Source organism: Melozone crissalis, unplaced genomic scaffold (genome assembly GCF_028551555.1).
Source record: "Melozone crissalis strain CALT ecotype California unplaced genomic scaffold, PUWL_Pcris_2 ptg000026l_1, whole genome shotgun sequence".
NCBI classification, from domain to species: Eukaryota; Metazoa; Chordata; class Aves; order Passeriformes; family Passerellidae; genus Melozone; species Melozone crissalis.
In genome coordinates, this window is record NW_026535804.1 from 6612938 (window position 1) to 6638733 (window position 25796).

The window sequence follows — 25796 nt, forward strand, 5'->3', positions numbered from 1 at the left end:
ATAATCCCAGCCTGAGTTTACTCCTGTGCTCCTGAAATAATTCATATTCCTTCTGCCAGGGAGGAGGGGGAGAGAGGAGCCCATTTGCAAACACTTGTGAAGAAGGAGGCAGCGTGGATTTATGTCCTAATGGGAGGGATTTGGCTGTGGGACATCTGAATGAATACAATCTGATGAGTTTCATTAAGGCTACACCTCATTCTTTTAATTAACTTCTTGTTCTTGTCCTTGGTGAAGTAGTAATTATTTTTTAATTAGCCCAACACTGCATTGCAGAGCTAGCCAACCCTAGCCTCATCTTGGAGAGGTGTCATAAGAATTAAGTTAATTAGCTTGTCACCATCCCTGTAAAATATGGCTGTGTTTGGCAAAAAGGAAGAAAAGAAGCCCCTTTGCTGTTGCAAGGTTAATTAAAAACCACAGTGCAAGAGTCAAGTGGGAGAGAGGCAGATCCTGGGCTCTGGTGAGTGCTGTGGGTCACATCCTCCATGGCTCAGAGGTGGAAACACAACAGCACAAATCCCCAAATCCTGGTGTTCCCCCTGCATCCTGGGGTTGGGAGGCAGCTCTGGAATTGTGGCTGCAGGGGGAGAGAGCAGGTCCAGGGGCTGTGGGCAGCCTGGTCTGCAAAGCGGTGTCACTGTCACATCTTCTGAAAAATCCCCTTGCCCGGGATTCATCTCCTGGGAAGCTGAGAGGCCTCAGAGAAAAAGGAAAACAATATTTATCTCATTTGCTTCTGCTGTGTTTTGCTGCTTTGCAATGTGGTTGGAGATTGTTTATCCAACATATGAATTGTTTTTACTTAATGACCAATCATGGTCCAGCTATGTGGGGACTCTGGAGAGTCACAAGTTTTTAATTAGTATCTTGTTAATCCTTCTGTAAATATCCTTTGTATTCTTTAGTATAGTTTTAGTATAACACTCTTTAAGATAATATAATACCATAAAATAATAAATAAGCCTTCTGAGAACATGGAGTCAGATTAATAATTTCCTTCCTGCCATGGGTGACCCCAGAAAATAGCACAAAGCAGAGCCACAGAATCAGGGGCTGGGTTGGGTTGGGAGGGATCTCAAAGCTCATCTTGTGCCACCCCTGCCATGGGCAGGGACACCTTCCACTGTCCCAGGTTCTTCCAACCCCCATCCAATGCGGCCTTGGACACTTCCAGGGATGCAGGGGCAGCCACAGCTGCTCTGGGATTCTGGATGCTCTGGGTTCTGGCTGGGATTGTGGGGGTGAGAAGGAATCTGAGACCTGAGCCTGCCACTGCACACTTTTTTTGTGTGTCAATTCTGTGAAACTGCAATTTCTGTGAACCTGCAATTTCTGCAATTTTAGCTGGTGAACACAGAATTCACAGAATCACTGGGTTGGGAGAGACCTTCAAGATCATCGAGTCCAACCCAGCCCCAACCCCTCACCCAAACCCTGGCCCCCAGTGCCACATCCAGGCTTTGTTAAACACACCCAGGGATGGGGACTCCACCACCTCCCCGGGCAGCCATTCCAGAACTTTATCACCCTTTCTGTGAAACACTTTTCCCTGCTATCCAACCTGTATTTCCCTTGGTGCAGCTTGAGGCTGTGTGCTCTGGTTGTGTCAGTGCTGCTGCAGACAGAGCCCAGCCCCAGCTGAGCACAGGCACCTTTCAGGAGCTGTGAGAGTGATGAGGGCACCCCTGAGTCTCCTTTTCTCCAGGCTGAGCACCCCCAGCTCCCTCAGGGGTTCCTCACAGGGTTTGTGTTACAAGCTCCTCACCAGCCTTGTTGTCCTCCAAATGTATTTCAGGTCCCAGCATCTCAAAGAGTCAATATCAGATGGAAAGCACCCCACAGACATTTAGGAATTTGTAGAACTCATCCATTCCCCCCAGTTGTTTTCATTAAACTGAAAGACGTTCTGTAAAAATGAACTTAAGACTTAAAAAAGATGTTTTCTCTTGCAGAGCCCATCTCAGTGAGAGATTTTCCACCAACTTTTGGCAAACCCTGGTCCCTCCACACCTCTGATTCTGCAGGAAGCACACTCACAAATATTCTGTGGCAGCTTCTCTGCCTTTCACAGAGAGCCCAGAGAAACCAGACTTTCTCTTCAAGCCTCATCTCTTGTCTTTCTGACAGTTCAGCATTAATTTTTTTAAGGCAATTTCTATCTCTTCTGATTGAAGAGATGAACTTGAATATATGATTCCTGAGGGATTTAGAGCTGTCTCCTAAATCTCTCCAGATGATAATGGCTCTGCTCTCTTTGCTCCAAGGGAATCCTTTTTCTTTTTTCTAGATGTGTTGCTAATTGCTGGATGGACTCTGAGTATTCCTGGGCACTTTTCCTTTTGCAACTTCCCGGGACAAAATAATGGTCCTGACCCCCTTCTGCTTGCCAGGGACAAGGAGAAGCATCAGTGAACATCCAGAGCCCAGGAGAAGGTGTTAACCCCTCCTTGTCTGTCTGTCTGTCTGTCTGTCTGTCAGGTATCCCCTAGGCCATTTGAGCTCTGTGGTACCTTTGGGCCAGTTTAGAAAAGATCAGTAACACACAGAAAACATAATTCTTCGGTGCCTTGTGGGTTTTAGGACAAACTTCCACGGAGGAATTTGTGCCATAACTTTCTGTCTGGCAGTTCACAAGGGTTTCTTTAGGTCAGAGCTGAAGGTATTTTGAAAAGAAAATTTGCATTGTTTTTTGGGGGGCTATTTTAATGGAAAATACTGATAAATAATGAACATCATTTCATATAACAAGAAAATTCTGACTCTTAACCGAAAAGCAGTTATCTTCTGGATAACTGGAACATATTACTATTGTTATTATTATTATTACTACTACTATTATTATTATAATAATAGTAAGGAAAACTTTCTGTCCAAATTACAGAATCATTCATGTTAGAGAGCTCTGTTATTGTTGTTTTGCTGTTGTGGAATCACGAATTTTGTAGGCAGTATGATTCCTTTTTTTTTTTTGGTGAAAAAATATTATGTATTAAAAATATTATGTATTAAAATATTATGTATTAAAAGTAAAGCTTTGACATAAAATTTATGCTCTAGAGCAGCTGGCCACCATCAGAGGCAGGATACTGGGTAGACAAACCCCTGCTCTGATCCAACAGAGTAATTTCTATATTCCAATGTAAATAATCATTTCAGAAGTAACTGTTTGGGGCTCCCTTAAGCTTCCAGCTGGGGGTCTGCAGGCTCTGTTTTTCACTCAGAAGAGAAGGTTCTTAGCAAAAAACTGAAGGGGAAAAAATAATTCCAGCAACCCCAGTGGTCTCCTTCAGAGAATAAGGATATTAACTTCAGCTTTAATAAAAACATAATGTTAACTAATCTACTGTGAAGAGCTCCAACTGCAAACTGGAGTGATTTACTAGTGAAAAATTGGAAGGGGACTGAAAGTTGGAGGGAACCTGCAGTCATTAGCTGCAGATTAATCATGAATTAAATTACTTCTGATTGTGTCAATCCATCCATTGCAAGGATTGTACCTTTCCAGCATTTGGCTGCTGCAGGGAAGGAAAAAGGAAAAAGAGGTCAGGATGGATTGGGATGTGCTGGGGTGTTTGAGATTGGTGCACAGATATTCTGTTTGGTTTGAAGAGGTGATGCTCCCAGGGCTGCTGCTTCTGCCACTGCAGATATTCCTTTTAAAAGTAACATTTCTCCTTTTGGATCACAGAATATACTTTGTGGTCCTATGTGTCCAAGATATGAGAGGTGTTTTCAGCAGTAAGGTGGGAAAAGGGTGCATCCCCAGGCTGGAGAGCACAGACATTTGTCTCAGTGAAACTTCTGTGCCCTGGTTGAGACAGTCGCAATCCAAAGCAAAACACTCCATTTTCAGAAGGTTTCAAACTGTTTTTATTATAGCATGCATGCTTTTATACATTCTTACAAAACTCATAAGTTCATTCTTTACTCATTGGTCAGGAGAGACAAACTAAGTGCTCATTGGAACAGGCAGTTGCAGGTTTCTCTTATTTATCCTTCCTTTCTTTCTTGGTTTCTGTGTTAATGACCTTGGTAGAAAATAATTTCAGGGGTAAACATGGATCTTCTGATCAAACATGGATCCTCTTATCAAGCATAGATCCTCTTGTCAAACATGGATCCTCTGATCAAACACGGATCCTTTCATCAAACATGGATCCTCTTATCAAACATGGATCCTCTTATCGAACAAAGGCAAAGTCCTAGGCAAAGAAATTTATTAACTAGTGAAGTGGGCTTTGCTTCTTCATGTAGACACACTTGCGATGGTGTTCACAGGGGTTCTTGGATTGGGGAAGAGATGAGAATGTTGACTCCATGTTCAGAAGGCTGGATTTATTATTTTATGATATATATATATATTACATTAAAACTATACTAAAAGAATAGAAGGAAAAGTTTCATCTCAGAAAGCTGGCTAAGCTAAGAATAGAAAAAAAAAGAATGATAACAAAGGCAGCTGCCTCAGACTCTCTGTCTGAACCAGCTGACTGTGACTGGCCATTAATTAGAAACATCCGCATGAGACCAATCCCAGATGCACCTGTTGCATTCCACAGCAGCAGATAACCATTGTTTACATTTTGTTTCCTGAGGCCTCTCAGCTTCTTAGGGAAAGATTTTTAAAGAAAAGATGTCTGCGACATGAAGCAAACACATAAAATCATATTAATCCCTAACTCGAACATTTCCAGCTCCTCAGGTCTTTGGAATGAGAGCTGAGGTCTTTGGGGGGAGCTGGTGTAAGAAATGCTGGTTTGGAATGAGAGGGATCAGCATGTCAGTGGCATGGCACAATTTAATAAACCTGCAGGCAGGGGTGTGTTTCCCATTGGGAAAAAAATTTAAGTTGTACCTTTCAGAGTGCTTTCCTCCACACCCAGATTTATGGGAATGAGCAGTGAGGGCTCCAGGGAGGATGTTGTGCTGCTGGATTAGCCTCGGTGTGACCAGGGAATTGTTAAATCCTGATGTGTTTTTGCTCGTGTCCAAGTCAGTTTCCATTTGGGAGCAGGGTGGAGGCTCAGGGACATCCCTGCCCTGGGGTGGTGGCTCAGGTGAAACCCCTGTGAGGTTTATATGTGGAAATAAACTCTGTTCTTCTCTCCAGACACTGCAATGGGTGGTGTCATGTGAATGTCTCCAAGATATTAATTTAAATTAAAAAAAATAATCCACCTCTTGCTGTTTCTCTGTACAGCTCTCCAGGGACCAGTGGGGTTTTTTCTTGGCTTCAATACAATTCAGTTTTTTGTCTTTAATATTCCCCTGTTTGACAACTCCAGACCAAGGATGCTGCTCCTGAAATGGTCAATTGTAGCTGTTCAGTCTCAGTGGAACAAAGAGGTTCTTTGAACGATTCCAAGTTGAATATTTCACAATTCACAGTCTGCAGGACTTAGTCTGAGGTGTTTAGAAGAGCTGGGCAGGGATGAGAAATGCTTCTGGCAAGGCTCTGTCTTGTGCTAGCTCCACCTCAAGCTGTGAGCAGCAGTCTGGGTTTTATTTTGGCTTGCAAGGCAGAATAAAAAAAAAAAAATTAAATATGTGGAAATTGTCAATTGTGGAACAAATCAAAGTTCACATGGGGGTTGCTTTGTCCTCTTCATTAAAAGTAGATTAGTCTCCAGCTAAAAATACAATTTGGCAAAAGGGGAGTTTAAACATTCATCCTGGGTAATGCAGAGATTCAACATAGTGACCTTCCCTGGCCCTTCTCCAAACTGATTCACTCTTTTCATCCATTGTTTGCTGAAACCATGACTTAAATCTGTCCTAGCCCGTCCATTGCTGAGCCCTGCAGGTGGGCTCTGCTGGAGATGCAGCACAAAATGATGGGTTTGGTGAGGGCTGTGGGGGATAAAGCCTGCTCTGCTCCCTGGAGATGTTTTGTGTTTGTGCTTTTCACACCCTGTGAGCCACACTGGAGTGGGGCAGCAGTGGGGGAAGCTGAGGGTTGGTTGACCATGGCATGTGCAGGGTGCTGCTCCACACAGGGACAGGTTTTCTGTTCCATCTCCATCCCAACCTGTGTTTATCTGTACTGAGGCCTCCAGCTCACAGCACAGCTTCAGTGAAGGATTTTTTGTCGTTGTTTTTTGGTGGGGAATGGACTGGAATGAGGAGCGCTGAGCACAGAGGCAGACAATGACCTCTGCTCAGAGGCGAGCAATTTCCTGCTGCAGGAGCAAACAGGGCCAGAATTCTCCAGTGGGGAGAATTCCACTGATTTCACCCCAGGAATTGGCTCCGTGGTGGCTGTTCTGCCTTCAGATGGAGTGAAGACTGGGCTGTGTAAATCACAGCTATGAAATATTCCATCAGGAAGCCTCCTGTCACATTTTCATGGATGGGGGGGGGGAAGAGGGGAGCATCTCCCCCCCATGATAAAAACCTGCAGCAGACATCACTGATGGGGCTGGTAGAGACAACAATACAAAGATAAGGACCCTTCTCCTCCCCCCTCCAAGCACCTCCCTCTCTTTCTTTTTTCTCTCCCCTTTTTTTCCTCGTGTTTCTGAGTTAAGAGGATTTTTTAGGCACAGTAACGAGTTTTTGCTTTGAACTTGGAATATGCATGCTGCAAAGAAAGCCCCTGCACTGTCCTTACTTAGTATGCCCAAATATGATTAGTGTCAGACTGTGAAATATCACTCCCTTATCTCCAGAAGCCAGCAGACAGGAACATTTCTAGGATCATGGTCTTTTTTATTTTTTTGGCAAAACGCCGACTTTGAGAAGGAGATGCTTTCTGTGAACAGTCTCTTCACTGGCATGATTCTCATAAGCCTCTGGAGAATCTCTGTGCTTCTTTCTCTCTCTTTCTGCTCTCTTTCACTCATCCATTCCTTACTTCATCCCTCATCAGGATTTTCAAACCAATTTCCTTCTCAGTTGTGTCATTGTTTCACCTACAGCTGAGGAGCAGCCCCTTCCCTCTCACTCCCCATCAGAGTTAGACTTGAAGACAAGCTTCCAGAAGATTCCTGGTTATAGGAATTAATTATTTGGGCTGCATTGTTGCTGTTTATCTGCTGGCCAATGCTGCTTTGGAAAGGAAAAAAAAAAAAAATAAAGCCCAGCCCAATTTATTTACATATTAAAGGTCTTGCATGTCGACACCTGCAAACTGTGGATAACGGATTTGTATCTCCTGTAATTTCATGGATTTCTTCAGTGGTTTTATTGAGGAAAAATAGGAGAAGAGGGAAGAAAATTAGTAATAAAATATGTTTCCATACTTGCTTCTTAACAGGCTGCCAAAATTGCCTTCCTTTTCTGTCTCCCCAACACCCCCCCAAAAAAAATCCCAAGTGTGTGTAATAATAGGAGAAACTCATTACAAATGTATCACTTCAATGCCTTGGAATGCTTTTGTTTCCAATTCTCTTTGATCTTCAGATGGGCTAAAGATAAGGACTGAAACTGCTTTTTAATATCTTCATCCAGATCTGGCACTTGGGATGTGTGGAGAAGAGCTCTCCCGAAATCACGGTTTGAGCTCATTCTCTTAAGCATGTTTGAATTGCAGGCTTTGATTGTGATCTATTTCTGCCTGCAACTTGGAAATGTTTAGGATTTAATGTATCTCAAGCTTAATACTCTTACATGCACCATTGGCCTCTGCTGGGAAGGATTAGAGCACTTCAGTTATAAGTCCTAAACCTTAATACTGCTCTGAAAGAATCTCCCACTTTAGCAGCAGCACACACAGCACTGGGCTTTAAAGTGCAGGAGCCCTGATGCTGCTGCCAGGCCTGGCTGAAAGTTTGACAAGAAAGTTTCACAGCTATGTGTGTGCTTGGCAGAAAGATCTCTGAATGTAGAATCTGAGAATGAAACGAAGATGGAAGCAAGTTTTCATACAGAAGAATAATAGATGTGTAAATTGACAGTTGCTGAGCCAGCCTTGCTGGGCAGCTAAGAAAGCAAAGGCTGTGTTGAGTTGCAAAGAGATTTTATGACTCAGAGCAAAGGATAAGCTGACCACAAACAAAAAGATGATTTTTACCAAGCAGAAAAGTACCACAGGCAAACAAGATTATTGATGTGGCAAGTAGAAAAAAAGCTCTAAGAATTTTCCACTGCAAGAAAATTGAAAAACAACTTTAAGCTTAAACTGTAACACAGTAATTCATGTGATTGGATAGTATTAACCATAACATGGTAATGATATTTATGATGGGCTGTAGGTAATAGTAAAGGTATTGATTGGTTGATTATGTATTAAGATGCACAGCAAAGACAAATATATAATGCATTGTAACCAAAATTAAAGGGTCTCCAGGCCTGCCTGCAGCTGGAGCTGACAGCTGTGGGCACAGCTCTGTCACCCACAGCCCTGGACTGCTGTGACATCCTAGATACAATAAACTGCATTTTGGAGAGCTGCCTGGAGTCCCACAACTCTCCCCTCAGGCTCTTACTCACAAGTTCTATGGAATCCTGTCTAGATTGCATCAGAAATATCCTTGCTATTTTAGATATGAAAATTGTGAAACTGCAGATTCTGCTCTAAACAGACCCTTCTTTGAAACAGGTTGAAGAGTTGATGTCTTAGTTGGGATCAAAACTGGGGGTTTGCTGTGAGAATGATTGTGCTGAGATTTGAGCTGAGAGGTTGGGCAGGACTCTGAAAATCAGGGGAAATAAGGAGTTTGTTGACTATGAACAAGGATTCAGGAAAGGCTGATCCTGCAGAAGATTCTGCATGCGGATACTAATAGACCTGGAAAAGTGTGACTCATAAAAGAGAAGAAATTCTGGTGTTTTCATTTAGAGTGAGAAGACAAAGGAGACAGGAGAAACAGATTTTGTTAGTGCAGAAGATGTTGGAAAGATATTTAGGAGAATTTATGGATTGTGTTGCCCCGGGTTTACACCAGAGGAGGGGCTGTAGCTGGTTAGGAGAGGAGTGTCCAGCCCTGGAGGCAGCAGAGCTCTGGAGGAGTTTGGAAAAGCATGGAACAACTGAAACTGGTTTATATCTACTTGGGAAATGTGTATCAGGAAAGAAATGGGCAGAACTGGTCCTGTTTTGGGGTACAGGCAGGACAGCAAGACAGCCTTACAGCATCCTTTTCACCCTTATTCTGTAGATATTAAGTGATGCTGCTTTAATTCTTGATTAACATTACTGGCACCTTAAACCATCTCAAATCCACCACAGTGAGCTGCCATACTGTGGGGAGCATGCTACATTATTATTATTATTATTATTATTATTATTATTATTATTATTGGCTCATTTACCAGCCTGCTTTGTTCATATTAGGCCTCTTATTTGGCATATTTATTGATAACCAAAGTGCAATTTTCTTGACTGGAAAATGTTGACTTTAAGTTTTGGGCCTTCCAATGTATTCAGTGTTTGGTGCCCTTTCTCCTGTTGAATCCTGTGGCAATAATCCTATTGATTATAGCCACAGGAATAATATATAATATATACTATATACTATGTAATATGTAATATATACTATATACTATATACTATGTAATATGTAATATATACTATATACTATATACTATATAATATATAATATATTATAGATATATTCCTGTATATTATCCTAATGTAATAGATATATAATATAAATAATATATATCCTAATATATATAAAAATAAAAATATATATTATAATAATATCCTATTATTATTGATTATACTCATGGTGGGAGTAGAATTCCTGGGAGCACAAAATAAAAGGATGCCTTGGAAATCCTGCTCTGAGCATTTTGTGACTCAGGTGTCAGAGGAAACATGATGTAATCCAGTGTCAAAGGTACTCTGAAACCTGTCATGAAGAATTTTCAAAAATAAAAGTGACCTTTTAAATAGATTGACATTTTTGAAGCAAGAAAAGTCCATTAGCATGAAAATATAGGGAATTTAATCACTTCTCTCAGGGTGTTGGAGCAAACCTCAGGATGTTGTCTTTTCTTGCTGGAGAGAAGGCCTGGGCAAAGTGAATATATTTTGAAATATGGAATCAATTTCCTTGTTAGCTTTATTGCCATCAGCAGGGAAGGAGGCTCCTGGTGGAGAACAGGAGGTGCCTCACCAGAAATTCAAGGATAAGCATCACCCTGTGGGTCTCAAGCTGGAGGATATGGCTGTTTCCCTTCTCTGCTAAGGAGAATCCTCTTTCTAACCATTCCATGCTTGTTCATTCCTCAGGGCTCAGAATTCACCTTCTGTGTTCTCCTTCTGTGTTCTATGAAATTACTATTTTCTATTAAAATAACAAAAACTGAAAAGTTGCTCCCATCATTCACAGTCTTTGTCCAGAAAGTTCAGCTCTAGCCACAAAATTTTCTCTGTATTTTTTTTAAACTCATAATAACATTTTCTCTGAAAATCTTCAAAGATTTTACTTCTCCTTGCTTGATTTATGAAGACAAAAAAAAAAAAAAGGAAAAAATTGTTGCTTCTAAGTTCAAATACTTGGATTTCTGGCTGTGATTGATTCTTGCTGGTATACTTTGCTCTTCTCAGATTTTCAGTTCTCAAAATACCAACTGGAAAAATACACCCAATGTGACGCCTATAATCTGCTGAGGTTTAGGTTCAGCAGAGATGTCTGCCTCCAGTGCTGCCTGTTGAGGCACATTTCCTTTTCCCTCTGTGTCCGTGGGGTTTGGGGAGTTCTGCTCTGTCCATTTCTGCACCAAAAAGGATTAAAGCCCATCTCCCTCACAGCTGGGGAAATTCTGTCTCTGTTTAGGTTCCAAGTTTTTCAGAAAATGTGAAAAGACTTATTTACATGTTCTTAAATTCAGGTTTGTAAGGAGAGAGGGGTAGAGAGGTACCCAAGGATGTAGGCAGGTGAGCTTGCAGTGATTTACACTGAAAATGTGGAGTACAAATTGGAGTGTGAAGTAGCTGCTCTCATCTTCTGGTCAGCATCGTTATGGCAGTGCTAAGTTTTATAAAAAAACATGTTTTGGATCTTTCAAATGTTCTTTTTCCGAGGCTCTAAAGAGAGGATGTAGTCTGCTTATCATGAAGATCTGCTTGTGTGTGCCCAGAATAAAACTGACCTGAAACACTTAAAATTATGATTCAGTCTCTCACAGCACTCAAAAAATGTTAACTCTGCTTCTTCACTGCCTTCAGCCTTCCTGGGTTTGGCCATGCTGCACTGGAATGCCAAACTGCAGCAATAAAAATAATCCCTCTTGCGATACTTCCAAAAAGAACAGGAACTTCCAGAAATCTCCTGAGTAGGATTTAGCTCATGAGGTTTTCGGCCTAAATTGGGGAGTTTGGAGACAGTTCAGAGGAAATAGCCAAACCTTTGAGCACTTCATCACACCGAGCCCTTGTAGGCTTTCCCATTACCTCTGTCTGGTTTTGCAGGGTTCCTCATCACAGGTTCAGTGTGTCTCCTCCCCAAAGGCAGCCCCTTTTCCATCCCAGGCTGAATTCTCTCTGAGTTCTGCTTCCTTTTAGCTGTCTCCCAAGAATACTTACTTGCCAACATAATTTTCTCTTGGAATGATATTACAGCTTCTAAAGCAAGCCTGGGTCAGCAGTGTCACATGGAGAAGAGACTCTTTTCCTCTCATGTGATACCATTTTAGTAGAAGATTAGGCTTTTAACCCTGCAATAAAATCAGCTTTCCTTGTTCTCCCTCTCCGGTTATCACTCGTGCTCTCTCTTTTTTTCCTTTGGTCCTCAGACCCCATCAGTTGGACAGGACATCAATTCTGGCTGCAGGTCTGGTGAGCAATCCATCCCGAGACTTGATCTGGGGACTTAATTAAGTGTGAAATTGAAGGGAGAACTGGCACAAAAAATGGCCGGGGTCCTGCGAGGCAGAAATTGTATAACTCCCTGGAAATCCAGGTGCAGAGGAATCCTCCAAGATGCCAGGAAGTCATTGAGTGTGACTGCTTAACACCACGATGATGAGAGATTGGTACCCAGAAGCTGTTGTCAGGGAATGGATATTTTGCTGTGGGCATCCTGCATTTAAGTGAATGCCTCTGCTGTCTTCGTGCCTGAGTGGATTCACAGCCTACCTGTGGCTTTGAATTTCTTCCTTCTGTTGGATAAAGCTCTGCAAAGCAGGAATCAGCCTCAGAAATTGCTGCTGGGCTCAGTTTCAGCTAGTGCTTGGTTTCACAGAGGTAGTCCTGTTGATGTTGGAGATTGGCTGATTCCCGCTGAAGGCACCTGAGGTGGTTTCTGCTGGGATAGTCCAAGCTCTAAAACCCATAGATTCTGCTCCACAAAGTCCTACAGCCTTCTTCTCAGTCCCCAAAGGGATCTAAACGCAGAATGTTGTATTTTGGGATGATGTAGTGTCTGTCCTGCTGCTGCAGTGCTGGGGGCTCCTCCCTGCCTGTGGCTGCTCTTTGGCCTTGGTGTGGCTTGGAGCAAGGCTGACTTGTCCTCACTTGTTCCCATGGGTGTTGAAACCCTAAAGTTACGGGTAAGTCACTAAATTCAGCCAAAACCTGAGACATCAACATGTTGTGGGACAGAATTACAGCCCTGCTGTGGTCAGGGCAGGGAGCAGGATGGGTCTATGGGATTGGTGCTCAGCATGTGGAAGATGCTGAAGAGTTTTTTCAAAAGGTGCAAATTTCCTGAAATGGGCCATCCTGTGGATGCAGGTTGAGTTAATGAGAGCATTAACTTGGGCATATACCTTGGGCATAATTTCCTTCCTGTTGATTGAAAATTTTCTGGAGAGTAATAAGGAGAGGCAGTGAAATTGCTGGTGCTGTGGAGTTTGGCATCACCTGAGGATCACCTCAGGCACTGATGAGAATTGCCTGTGGAGATGACACAGCAGTAAATATCAAGCCTCAATTTAAGGTTGTGTTTGTGCACAACAGAAGCTGACAAAGCTTCATTTCAGTACATTGCTTTTGCTGGTCTGTGTACACTCCTCAGCAAAGATTTAGTAACAGATGCTGCAGCCATGTCTAATGTTAGCAAGATTTCATTAGCTATATATAGCATGTTCCTCTCATTGCAGTGCCCCATGATGTTCACTCAGATTGCTGCTTGGAACTGAAAAGGAGAGCGTTTTGTGGTGCATTTATTTGTACTTCTCTTACTCCTTTCAGTCAGAAATAGTCAATGTGGTTTTCTCGCCTTCAGTGTGAATTAGTGAGGTACTGTTGTATTAATCTCCTCTGGGTGCAATTCCAGTTTTCTTACTTGCACCAGCTAGGATTTGACTCCAAATGTGGCTTCCACAGGACCGTTTGTGGATTAACATCCTGTTCTGCATAAGCATCCCATAATCCAGCTTTAATTGTGTTTTAATAGTGACTGTAACAAAAGACTTAGTGGTAGTGAATAACTGCAGGCCTTTGGGTTTGACCTGAATAGAAGGAAAAGCTTTGCAATGAATATTAGAGGAAAAAAAAAAAAAGATTGTTCAAGACAAAGGGGATTGGAAAGTGGGCTGGCATGCAGGTTCAAATATCACACCTCTGTCAACTACACTGTCTTCATCTGGAAAGAGCCAGGTTTGTATTTATTATTTGTGGTTGTACAAGTATTTGTTGTTGTGCCACATAAGAAATTAGTTTAGTCAGAGAAAAAAAGGATTACAGCAAGATTTTAAAAGTTAGTCTGCAGGGAGCTGCTTAAGGGACATGTGATGGGTTTTGTTGATAGCAGAGTTGTCAGGACTAAGCCTGTTGTGGGGTGGAGTCTTGTGAAGTGGGTTTTGTGGCTGATTTTATTAAATATTCCCATCAGTGAAGCTGTTGCTGATGATGGGCTGTGGGGAGGCATCAGCAGAGGAGGAGGAGGATTGGAGAGGGGGAGCAACAGAAGTGGTTTGACACAGAAGTGCAAGGTCATGAATTTCTGGATTAAATCAGGAATTTTTGCTGTAAATTCGAGCCTCACTGGCTGTCAGTGATGTGAGTGAGGGAACTGTCTGTGTAAATCAATCACAGATGCCTTCAAGACACTGATATAATCAAAAGTGCCATTTGCAGGCTCTCAGCAGCAGCCATCAGGAAGCACTAATACCATGGGACACAGGGATCTGGGAATCCTGCTGTGGTTCTGCCTGCAAACTTTCAGAGAAGGAAAAAACACCAGTGGAAGCCAGTCCAGAGAAATCTGGATGCTGTAAAGATCAGGAGCAGGGTTATTTTATGTTGTATTCTATTTTATGTTATATTTATTCTATTTTATGCTATATTTTATCTTGTGTTCTCTCATGCCACAGGTTTCCTTGTGTTTTGGCCTTGGCATTGTGCAAAGTCTGGTCTGTAGGCACTGGAAATGTCCAACTCTGCATTTTCCCTCCTATTTTGGGATGAGGGCTATGTGTATTGCAAATTTTATATGTATTTGAAGCTAAAAGGGGAAATATTGTGACTTGATAACAGAGGAATGGAATAGATATGCTTTTAATTTTATGACCATCCCCAATGGAATTTCTTGCAACTTCTGAGTGTAGCATCTGGATGTGGTTACAATGGGAGGTAATTGGACAAGGTGTGATGCTGATTTATCCAGTTTCCATTTCTTCTGCTCAGCGCACTGACTGATCAGAAAGTGTGGGAAATACAGAACAGAAATGAGGAGAAGAGGTGCAAACTAGAAAAAAGCAGCGAAGTCCCCTGTGAAATGATAATCCAAGACATTCACAGCAGAGGAAGATGCTTGGGAGTTGGCAGGGCTGAGAAAGTTTAGAGCAGATCAGACAGGAACCTGCAATCCATTAAGCAACTGATGGGTTTTGTGGTTAGTTTATTTCCTATATCAGGGAAAACCAGTATATTTTTGCACTGCTCTGCATGCAGCACACCAGTAACTAAGTAGGTTTTTTTGATACTAGGAAATATAGAGGAAGGTTAATTGAAAGTGTATTGATGATAAATGATTTGGATAATGTAGGGATATATGGTTTAACTGTTTAATAGCATGATAGTAGCTGATGGTTCCTTTTGCTGTAGGAACAATCCCAGTTCCCCAATTGGAGAGGTTCTCTGCATGTCATCCTTGCTGCTTCTTATAAAAATTAGCGGGGTTTGATCAAAAACATTTCACACGTGTCACCATTAGGGATTTCTTTAATTTACCACTCCAAGAAAAGAGGTAAGCCCCACCAAGGTGTGAGACTGAGGACTCTGGCCAAGGCAGCAAGAGATTTGCTGTTTAAGGAGCCAAGTGAAACAAGACACAATTAGGAACAACGTGCCCCCCACAGCTCCCTGAGGCCGATTTATGGGTCCTGAGGGGGTCAGATTTGGGCTTTGCTGTGTCTTGTTTGCCTTGGCTGCATAACACTGCAAACCCATGTGCCTGTTGCTTGGCATCTGAGGCACAAATCACACCTGCAGAGGGCTCTGAGGCTCTTCTGCTTTCTCCTCCTCTCTGTCTGTGTTTGTTCTGAGAAGATCCTGGTGCCACAGTGCTGGCTGTCCTGAGGAAAGGATTCACCAACTCCCACACCCCACCAGCAGCTCTTTCCCTCAGGATTTGCCTCTAATCTTGGGGCTGCCAGTTGTGTTTCTTGTTAGGAATTGAGAGGTTTCCAGATTGCTGGCACACAAGAGGCATTTCAGGAGGTCCTCTAGGTGCCTTCCATGGTCAGTTCTGCAGATGGAACAGAACATCACTGTCACCAGGATATTTTCTGAAAAAATGAATTTTCTCTGCTTTCTTTCTCCAGACCCTCACCAAGCTCTCCCCATCCTCTTTATGCTCTCCAGTGTGTGTCTGTGTCTCTGCTGGCATCACTCTTTTGTTGTAGCACCTCTGTGTGGCTAAAACACACTCTCCAGATTCTTTTCCACAGGGTAAGTGGAAGTTCTGCATCACCCAGGGGCTTTGAGAAAGATATTTTTGCAAGGAACATCAAAACTGTTGGGTTGTTATTTGTGAGGAAATTCCAGTAGGTTGGCAAACTTTTCATGATTAATATACCAGGCTTCTAATTTTTTTTGTTCAAGACCCCTTCTCTCATTTTCAATAACATCATGTTTTTGCTGCTTTTGTTTCCCATTGGTAAAAACATTTCTTCTAACTGAAGTCTGCTTTATCTGTAGGAAAAATATTTGGCTAGGCTTTTTAATTTTTTTTTTTTTTAATTTCCCCACACTCCATTCAAGCACCATTAACCACAATGAACAAAACCCTGTTGTTGTGTGAGGGTTTCCTGAGGAATGACCTTGCTGCAGTCTGGATGTGTTACCATGACATGATCCTACACCAGCTGAATGCTCACTGAGGGTGAGGTTTCATGGCAGGTGAGATTTCCCCCACAAAACAAGACCACCTGCAACTATTTCTGTTGTTGCACCTCTATGTGGCTAAAACATTCTCTCCAGATTCCTTTCCATAGGAGAAGTGGAAGTTCTGCATCTCCCAGGGGCTTTGAGAAAGATATTTCTGCAAAGAGCACCGAAACGATTGGGTTGCTACATGTGAGAAAATTCCAGTAGGCTGGCAAGCCTTTAAATTTTCTTATTAAAGAAAGACACCTTCTCTCATTTTCAATAACATCATCTTTTTTCTCCTTTTGTTTCTCCCCTGCAAACATGAAAGGAATAATCTGTCTAACCGAAGCCTGCTTTATCTGTAGCAAAAATATTTGGCTATAGGCTTTTTAATTTTTTTTTTTCTTCATTTCCCCACTCTCCATTCAAGAACTATTAACCACAATGAACAAAACCCTGTTGTTGTGTGAGGGTTTCCTGTGGAATGACCTTGCTGCAGTCTGGGTGTGTTACCATGAGGCAGCACCACGATATGATCTTGGTTTCATGGCAGGTGAGATTTCCCCCACAACAAGACCATCTGCAGTTATTTCCCTACATCCAGTGTCAGTGCAGGTCTGTCCCAGTGGAAGGCTCTGAGTGGTTTGTTTTCACTTTTGACACCCAGGCTTTCACGTGGAGGTGAAAGTTCGCCCCAACGGCGCCTGGGTGAAATATCACAACATTCAATTCCACAGCAGGTTCAGAGGGTGTTTCATAACGTTTTTGAAACAGATGTCAGGCTGATCTAAGAGGAGGAATGAGGGCATCTTTAATGTGTCACCACACTTTATCTTAGAACAAATAAACCTTCTGATTCTGCACAGGGAGGTCACGGCAAGGAAGGCAACTCAAGCCCTTGTTTGAGCAAGGCAATGACATCAGTCTGCCAGGGAAAGCAAAACAGCTGAAGCCCAGTCCTGGAGGTGTTACCTGGGCAAAAATGAGCCTCACTTAATGTTTTGCCTGGTTACCAGTGATAGATCTGCTTCAGGGTTGGGCCTCTGAGTGCTGTGGAGGATGCAGCCTGTGCAGGATGAACATTTTTAAATCAAAAGCGTGTGTTGGTTTTGCTTGTCCTGTGCTGTTTGACTGTTTTTGTGGTGCTGTGGGGGAACAGCAGGTATCTGTGCTGTGTCAGCCTCCCTGCCCTGCTCTGGATATTTGTGATGATGTACCTGTGGAGTTATGTCACTGTAGGACACGAAAGAACACAAGCTCAAACTGCTGTTCCCAAGGTGAAGGAAAAGGGAAGTTTATTTTCTGACTCCAACATTTATAGTTTTCCAAAAGTGGATTGGAGGGTGACAGTGCCACCTCTCCAATGGCACTGGACAAACCAACAGTCCAGCAAATTTCTCCTCTTCTATAAAGGAATGCAATACAATGAGTTATTTACAGAAAGTGTGTGAGAAAGTTCACTCCAAGAATGTCAACATCAGAAGGCTTAGAAAATCTTAAAAAACCAGAGTGATAGAGTTACAGTAGACTATTATTGTAGAATAGAATATTATTGTAGAACAATACAATAAGAGTACTTGCATTCTTGCAGCACTTTAATTCCCTGGCATTGTTGCTGTGTCTGATTGTGCAGAGGACCAAGCAGCAGTGCTCTCTGCTTTCATCTCTGCCTGTTCCCTTTCTTCCATCCCCTAAGGAAGGCAGGTTTATGGTGCTGTGTTTGCAAGTCTGCTGCTTTCTGCTGGCAGCCCTCTCACATGGCCTTAGACCCGACTGGAGCAGGGTTTGATGGTGGGAGAGAGGTCCCAGAGCTGTTGGGTTTATGGCTCTGCTGCAAGCAGGTGAGGGGGGAGTGCAGAGATGTGGCTGCAAGGAGGAAATGAGGAGGATTTTGTGTGTGTGTGTTTTCAGGTTTTAATAAACCCCAGCCTGTGCTGCTCCTGCTCTCAAATGCTGTGAGTGTGTGCAGCAAAGCTCAGGGATGCTGAGGCAGCAAGCTGTGCCCTCCTCTGGGCATCTCTGCCAGGGTGGGCAGGCTCATGGGTGGTGCTGGCCGTCCCCAAGGTCCCACCATGAGTGCTGCTGACCCCGTCCCCTCTGATGCTGGGAGCATCCTCACCCTGCTCAGCCTGGCTGCCTCTGTCCCCTCCACTCTGCCATCTCCACGTTTCCCCCAACCATGCTGTGAAATAGAGCAGCACCCCTTGTTCTGCCTGTTTTCAACCCAATCCCTTTCTTCCCTGAAATACACTTGTTTAATCCATGATTAGGATGATAAAATTGCTGCCTGGAATAAGGCAAATACTCCATGGTTTGGGTGTGAAGCTGCAGCAGTCAGGGCTGCTCAAAGCCCTGGCAGAGGAGATGTGGGGCTTTTCACTCCTGAGTGTCAGATTAAAGCAATTTATCCTAATCTGATTAGTGTCTCATTCAGTGCCAGCCTGCTGATGGCAGCCTGGCTTAGGGGGCTCAGGAGCTGCTGTTTACCCTCAGCTGCAGGGTGCTCATCCCCTCAAGAGGGCTGGCTCTGAGAAATGGATGGCTAGTTTGCGTCCATGTATGCAGAACTATTATTATTATTAATTTAATTTAAAAAAATATTATTAATAATAATAATATACATGTTCAAACACTTGTTTGGGGTCTGGGGCTTCTGGACTGCACAGCTTTGTCTGAGCTCCTGGCTCTGCTTTGGCTGCAGAAAGGAAACTCAGGGGATGGTTGTCCTTCAGAGGAGCTGGAAAATTATTATAATATAAAAGAAGAGAAAATATAATTATTATAATTTTATAATAATAAGAATAATATTCATGTTCAAACACTGGTTTGGTGTCTGGGGCTTCTGGTTTTCACAGCTTTGTGTGAGTTCCTGGCTCTGCTTTGGCTACAGAAAGGAAACTCAGGGGGTTGTTGTCCTTCAGAGGACCTGCAAAATTATTATTAATAATAAAAATAAACACGGTCAAACACTGGTTTGGGGTCTGGGGCTCCTGTTTTTCACAGCTTTGTGTGAGTTCCTGGCTCTGCTTTGGCTGCAGAAGGGAAGCTCAGGGGGTTGTTGTCCTTCAGAGGAGCTGTGAGGGCTTGAGGCTGAGTGAATGACTTGTTTCATTTGGATGTCCCCCCTTTGGAGACTTTCTATGTGAATAAGTTAGCTGCCCTCTGTTTCACCCTTTTTGAGACCTGTCTTTCTGTTTGAAGGCTCCTTGGGGATCTGCCTGGCTTTTCCAGGCTCCTGCTTGTGGGGGGACCCTGGGCTGGCCCAGGTGGGGCTGTGACTTTGTTCCCTTCCCTCCCTCTCTGCCAGCTGCCTCCTGGCCCCACCAGAACCCCTTGCTGTGGCTTCACTTGGCTCTGGAGCTGCTTTTACCATCATGGGCACTGGGTTGGTGCAGCTCAGCCACCTGCATTATTATTATTGTTGTTGTTGTTATTATGGTTATAAGTATTATTATTATTATTATTATTATTATTATTATTACTGCTACTACTACTATTATATATGACACCAATGGGCTGAAAACGTGGCTAGTCCCTGCCTGTGGCATGGCTGGTTTGCACAACTGCCCTTTGGTTATTTATTTCCCTGCAGGCTGGTAAAGCTGAATAGGGCATTAAGAGAGACACCAGGATGTTCCAGGGCACAAAATGGGATTTCAGCTTGTGCAAGAAAAGCTCTGTCCCCTCTTGGAATTGTGATAAAAGGAGGAGTTACTGCTGAAATCTATGATATATGGGCCAGATTAATTCTTCCTTGTATTGCTGAATACCTGGGATTCCTTCTTGGAAGGCAAATGCAGAAGTAAATCACAAATCAGGTCTGCAGTTCTGGTGTATGATAAATTCTATATTACCTTCTTGATCCTCCAGATATTGGTACTCACAGACTTAGACTTCTCTTGGTTTATTTTTCTTCCCCAGAAGTCTTTTATTTAAACACCAAACCAGTGAAAGTTCTGTAATGTATTAGCAGTTTTCCATTTTTCTTCACAAAGCAGCAAATGTTCATTTATTTTTCTCGAGATGACATCAGATAAGGGAAACAGAAGCAGAAAGAATGTGCCAGGAAGTTTAACACAGTTAATTTGGTGACCTTTAGATGTCAGTATAATCAAAGAATAGCACAAAGCTCAGGGCTGGTTTGGGAGCCTTCCTGCCTGGCAAATTTGGCAATCTCTTTCCTTGGACTAATTTGCTGGACTGGCTGCTGGAAACCCAGTTGCTGCTAATTTATGGGTGTGTTTGATGTGCAGGGGCTGTAGCCCTCAGCTGTGTGCCAGGAGAACCTCCCTGAGCATTTCTTGCTGAGGATTTTGGCTCTGCTGGATGATTCCAAGGGGAGGGAAAGGGCAATGGAACCTTCACTGGCACCATGCCCTGTGCCAGATACTTGTGCTAACGCAGATCTATCAAAATAAGCTTCTTCAGTAATAATTGTAATAAATCCAGCAGTTTTCTCTATCTGTAAATCCATTCCTCAATCAGATAATGTCCCTTGGGCACTAAAAGTGTTATTCTAGTCCTCAGGGACCTTTTATTTTGGTCAGAGAGGCTTTTGCGCAGCCATGCTGACATGACAGATGCGTTATTCTGTTATCAAATATTTTCTTTGAAATGTTGAACAGTGTAAGCAAACATGTACCTGTAAATATTTCTGCAATTGCCCATCAGGGTTGGGTTTCCTGTGTTGTTTTGGTCACTGTGTCTCCATGGGTTTGAACTTCTTGTGCTCTTCTCAAGTCCTGGATGGCAACTGCTTCTGGGTTATTCATGATCTATATGACCTCTGCCTATGAAGCTTCTCTATTTTGTTTTTACTTCCCTCTTTTTTTAAAAAAAAACTAGAAGCATTTAAAATTTTTTAAAAATTAAAAGCTTGTTTCCATAGTTCAGAATTTGCAAAAACCCAGGCAATGAGCTGGGGGATATTTCTACAACCTACCCTTTCTGCTTAGTGTCTGTCCTGTTGTTTTGAAATACTTTTTTAATTGCAGTTTTCCAAGGTGGCATTTGAAGAGATTGACGGGACCCCATTAAGGCAAATTTGCCCCTTGAATTACTTTCTATTAAAAAAAAATCCAGCACCCTCCACTTCCACAAAACCAAAGATCAACAGAATGTTTCTATTAAAAGGAAATCCAAATGGAAACAGCTTTTAAATCTATCAAATATATGTTTCTTTTCTTTATTTGCCTGTCAGACTTTGTATGTGTATGAAGGCCAAACAGTGAATTGACTTGAAACATATTATTACCTAAAATGATATTGACATCAGAAATGCAAAAGCACCAGTGAAAAAAGGTGGCTAGAGCCTGAAAATTCTCTTCTGGGCTCGAGTCCAGATTTTGAAAACATGCTGCCTACATTTGGGTTGGAAGGTTGGGATTCAGGCTTGCGTGTGAGCCTGGACTGGCCATGAACAGTGAGGAGATGTTGTTGTTTAACAGGCTCAGGCTGGGCTTGAGCAGCATCTGGGCTGCCAGGACAATTCCTCTGGTCTCCAGCCCATTCCCAGCCTCCTGCTTTCCTGAGGGAGTGGAGAGGTTCAGCACAGGAGAGGACTGGGCTCTGTTCTTGGTGTTGGCTGCCCTCAGCCATTTCCCAGCTTCCTATGGGCATCATCCCTTTTGCCAGCCACAGAGCTGGACCGTGGAATCACAGAGTAGTTTGGGTTGGAAGGGACCCCAAGGTTGCGCAGTCCATGGGCAGGGACACCTTCCACCAGCTCAGGCAGCTCCAAGCCCTGTCCTCTTTTATTTATGGGGTTCTCAGACGAAGGTAGGAATGATGAATCTGACTCCATGTTCTCAGAAGGCTAATTTATTATTTTATGATACTATATTATATTAAAGAATGCAGAAAGGATACTTACAGAAGACTGAAAAGATAATAATGAAAACTCATGACTCTCTCCAGAGTCCCAACACAGCTTGACCTTGACTGGTCATTAAGTCACAATTCACTTGAAATCAATGAAACAACCACCTGTGGGTAAACAATGTCTAAACACATTCCAAAGCAGCAAAACACAGGAGAAGCAAATGGGATAATATTGTTTTCCTTTTTCTCTGAGGCTTCTCATCTTCCCAGGAGCAAAATCCTGGGCAAAGGGGATTTTTCCAGAAAATATGACAGTGACACTGTCCAATCTGTCCTTGGATGTTTCCAGGGTTTCACAGATATAACAACCTCTTTCCTAGCAGTGTTTCACCACCCTAGGCATAAAAAATTTCATTCTTATGTATAGTCTAAGATGGCTCTTTTTCAGTTTAAAAGCATCAGCCCTTGTCTCATCTCCACCACAGTGTTACATGCTCCCATCTCTCCTACGAGCTTCATTTGTGTATGCAAGGCTATAATAAAGGTTTTCCCAGAGCCTTCAGTTCTCCAGGCTGAACAAACCCAACTCTCAGCCATTCTCCAGCCCTTGGAGCATCTTCCTGGCCTCCGCTGGACCCATTCCCACAGCTTCACATCTTCCCTGTGCTGAGGAACCCAAGACTGGACACAGAATCCAAGTGCAGCCTGAGCAGAGGGGCAGGAATTGCTTTCCTCAACCTGCTGGCCCATGTTGGGACAAATAGGAGAGTTGATAGGGCTGGTGGAAAGGAGAATTTCTCCACCTGAAAAGGAAAGGAAAGGAAACCCAGGAGGTTTGCGGGCAATGGGGAGGTACAGGGTGACTGCTGTGCGTGGGAGATTGGGCAAGGGATTGGCATCAGCGGTTTGAGGCATCATGGCAAAGATAAATACAAAGTTCAGCTCAAGGAGGGTGATTCAGCAATGCCATGGGGTCTGGGAGGTTGTGAGCCTTGCTTTTGTTATGTGGGCACACATGCAAAGACTCCAGATGTGAGACTTTGCATGGATTTTAGAGCAGTAGGAACCATGGTGCTGTCAGAGCTGCAGTGTGCGGTGGGGATGGAGGGGGAATGGCAGCTCAGTCAGCACAAACCACCCCTCCCAGCTCAGAAAATCAGATTTGGGGCTCATGAGGTTTCTACAGAACTCAGAGGAAGCCTTGCCCAGTGTGAAGGGATCCACCAAGGGTTTATAAAGCCAACAGTCAAGATCCTCCTTTGTGTTGAGCCCGTGTTCTGCATTTCTTGGTTCTCCCACCACAAGAGTGGGATAACAGTTCTGCCTTATCTCCCAGGGCTATTGATGGCTTTGATGTATGAAAGATTATGAGATAACTGGAAATTTTAACAGTGTAAAATACCTAATCAATGGCCTCTTGAATTTACCTTTTTTTTCCCTGAGGTTCTCTGAAATGTGTTGATTAATTCTTTGAGCACAGTGGATGCGCTGTCTGCCAGGCAGTGGGGATGTTCTCATTTATAACTATAATATCCTTTACTCAAATTCCTGAGAACACTTCCAGAAACAGATGTAATTTGCCAGGTGAGTGTCTGCAAAGATGGGATGGGTGAGAGAATACAGATGGAAGAGCAACACTCCTCTCTCCCTGAAGAGTCTTTGAGGAAACCTTGCAAGTGTGAAAAAAGTTTCTTCTTCCCATTATTTCATCTCTAATTCCAATTTTTGGGCCAAAATGATGAGTGACACGGTACACTGTCATCAGAATATATTGTTATGGTCTTGTACTATTTCTAATTGGTCCAGAAGCAGGAAATTCCACAAATCTCCCAAGCAACCCCTCTCCTCTGGGATTCTTAGTCTCTGTTGGCATCCCTGTCAGGTTTGGATCAGTTTTCATTTAAAAAATGATTATACTTCTCATTGTTTCTCTACCAAAGAGTTTTCCTGCTGTAAAGCAGAGCACATCTGTCCTGTAACCAGCCCAGGGGGGATCAGTGCAGTGAGAAGGGATGAAGTCATCCAGCTTGGGCTGTGGGATGGGGCAGATTGCAGAGCTGGGATCTGTGCTGCTTTGTGTCCCTTTGTTCCAGCTCTGGGCGCTGTCAGAGACATCTCAGCTTGGGACAAAAACAGGCAGGTCCCACCTGTGCAAAATTCACATTGCTGTTTTGAGGGAGGCAAGCAACAGCTTATTGGATTTGAGCCAGATTTGGGAATAGTTTTGGGATTGGGTTCTTTGGTGCCCACCACAGGAAATAATTCCCATAGCTGTGATGGTGTTCACAGGGGTCTCAGAAGGCTTGATTTATTATTTTATGATATATATTACATGAAAACTATACTAAAAAAATAGAAGAAAGGATTTCATCAGAAGGCTAGCTAAGAATAGAAAAAGAAAGAATGATAACTGTCATCTTTTCATGAAAAATCCTTTCCTTAGGATTTGTCCTCCTGAGAAGCTGAGAAGCCTCAAGAACAAAATGTAAACATTGATTATCTGCTGCTGTGGAATGCAACAGGTGGATCTGTGATTGGTCTCATGTGGTTGTTTCTAATTAATGGCTAATCACAGCTAGCTCAGACAGAGAGTCTGAGCCACAAACCTTTGTTATCATTCTTTCTTTTTCTATTCTTAGCTAACTTTCTGATGAAACCTTTTCTTCTATTCTTTTAGTATAGTTTTAATGTAATATATATCATAAAATAATAAATCAAGCTTTCTGAAACATGGAGTCAGATCCTCATCTCTTCCCTCATCCAAGAACCTCTGTGAACACCATCACATTTGTGCATGTTTTTTGTCTGTCATCTGTGACTCCATCCATTTAAAGCATGAGCAAAGCTATCTGTAACAGCTTTCCAAGCTTCCACTCCTTTTCTGCTTTGCAGAAGCAGCAAAAGGTTCAGAGCAAATGAATAACACAGCAGTAAGTTCCACTGATTCCAGCCGTGATGGTACAGGGCTTTTTTTGCTGTTCAGTAACCTCCTTCCCCTTATCAAAAGCTTTTCCCAGTCTAAACATCACTGCCAGATGTGTTCACTTTGCTATTTAAGGAAAACAGATCTGAGTTAAACCACATGTGCATCAAAGCAGGGGCTGGAGGTTTAAAGGCTATCACAGACAACTGATGGCAAGATAGCACATACAGAATTCTCTCCAGATGGGACAAATTTCATGTAGCTTCTGGATTGATCAATACATTAGTCTCAACAGGAAAGTTTTACAGCCTCATCACCATATATCTGATCCTGGCAGTTTCAAGAGGAGCTTAAGCGAGTTAAGCCCTCAAACCACTGCAATCCAAAGTTCTACCTCTCTAAATATCCCACCTGTCCACAAGTTTTGAGCTTTTGTTGGCTTTCCTCTGATGCTGTGAGCATAATAGTCAGTGCTGGATTGAAGGCATTGCCCCTGTCCAGCCTCCAGTGTTCCTTGTTGGCCAGCCCAAGTGCCAAGGCAGGAATAGTGAGTTTTTGGAGGTCTCTGTGGCAAGAATAGTGAGATTTTGGAGGTCTCTGTGGCAAGAATAGTGAGTTTTTGGAGGTCTCTGTGGCAAGAATAGTGAGATTTTGGAGGTCTCTGTGGCAAGAATAGTGAGATTTTGGAGACCCCAGTGTCAGGAAAGGTTAACCTGGGTTTGCCATGATGTGGGGTCCCCAGAGGCAGAGGAGGCTGAATTTCCATTCCATATTCCTGAATTGGGACGAATCCCTCGCTCCAGTGATAGTGCAACAACTCTGGGAATTTTTTCTTTTTGTAGAGGT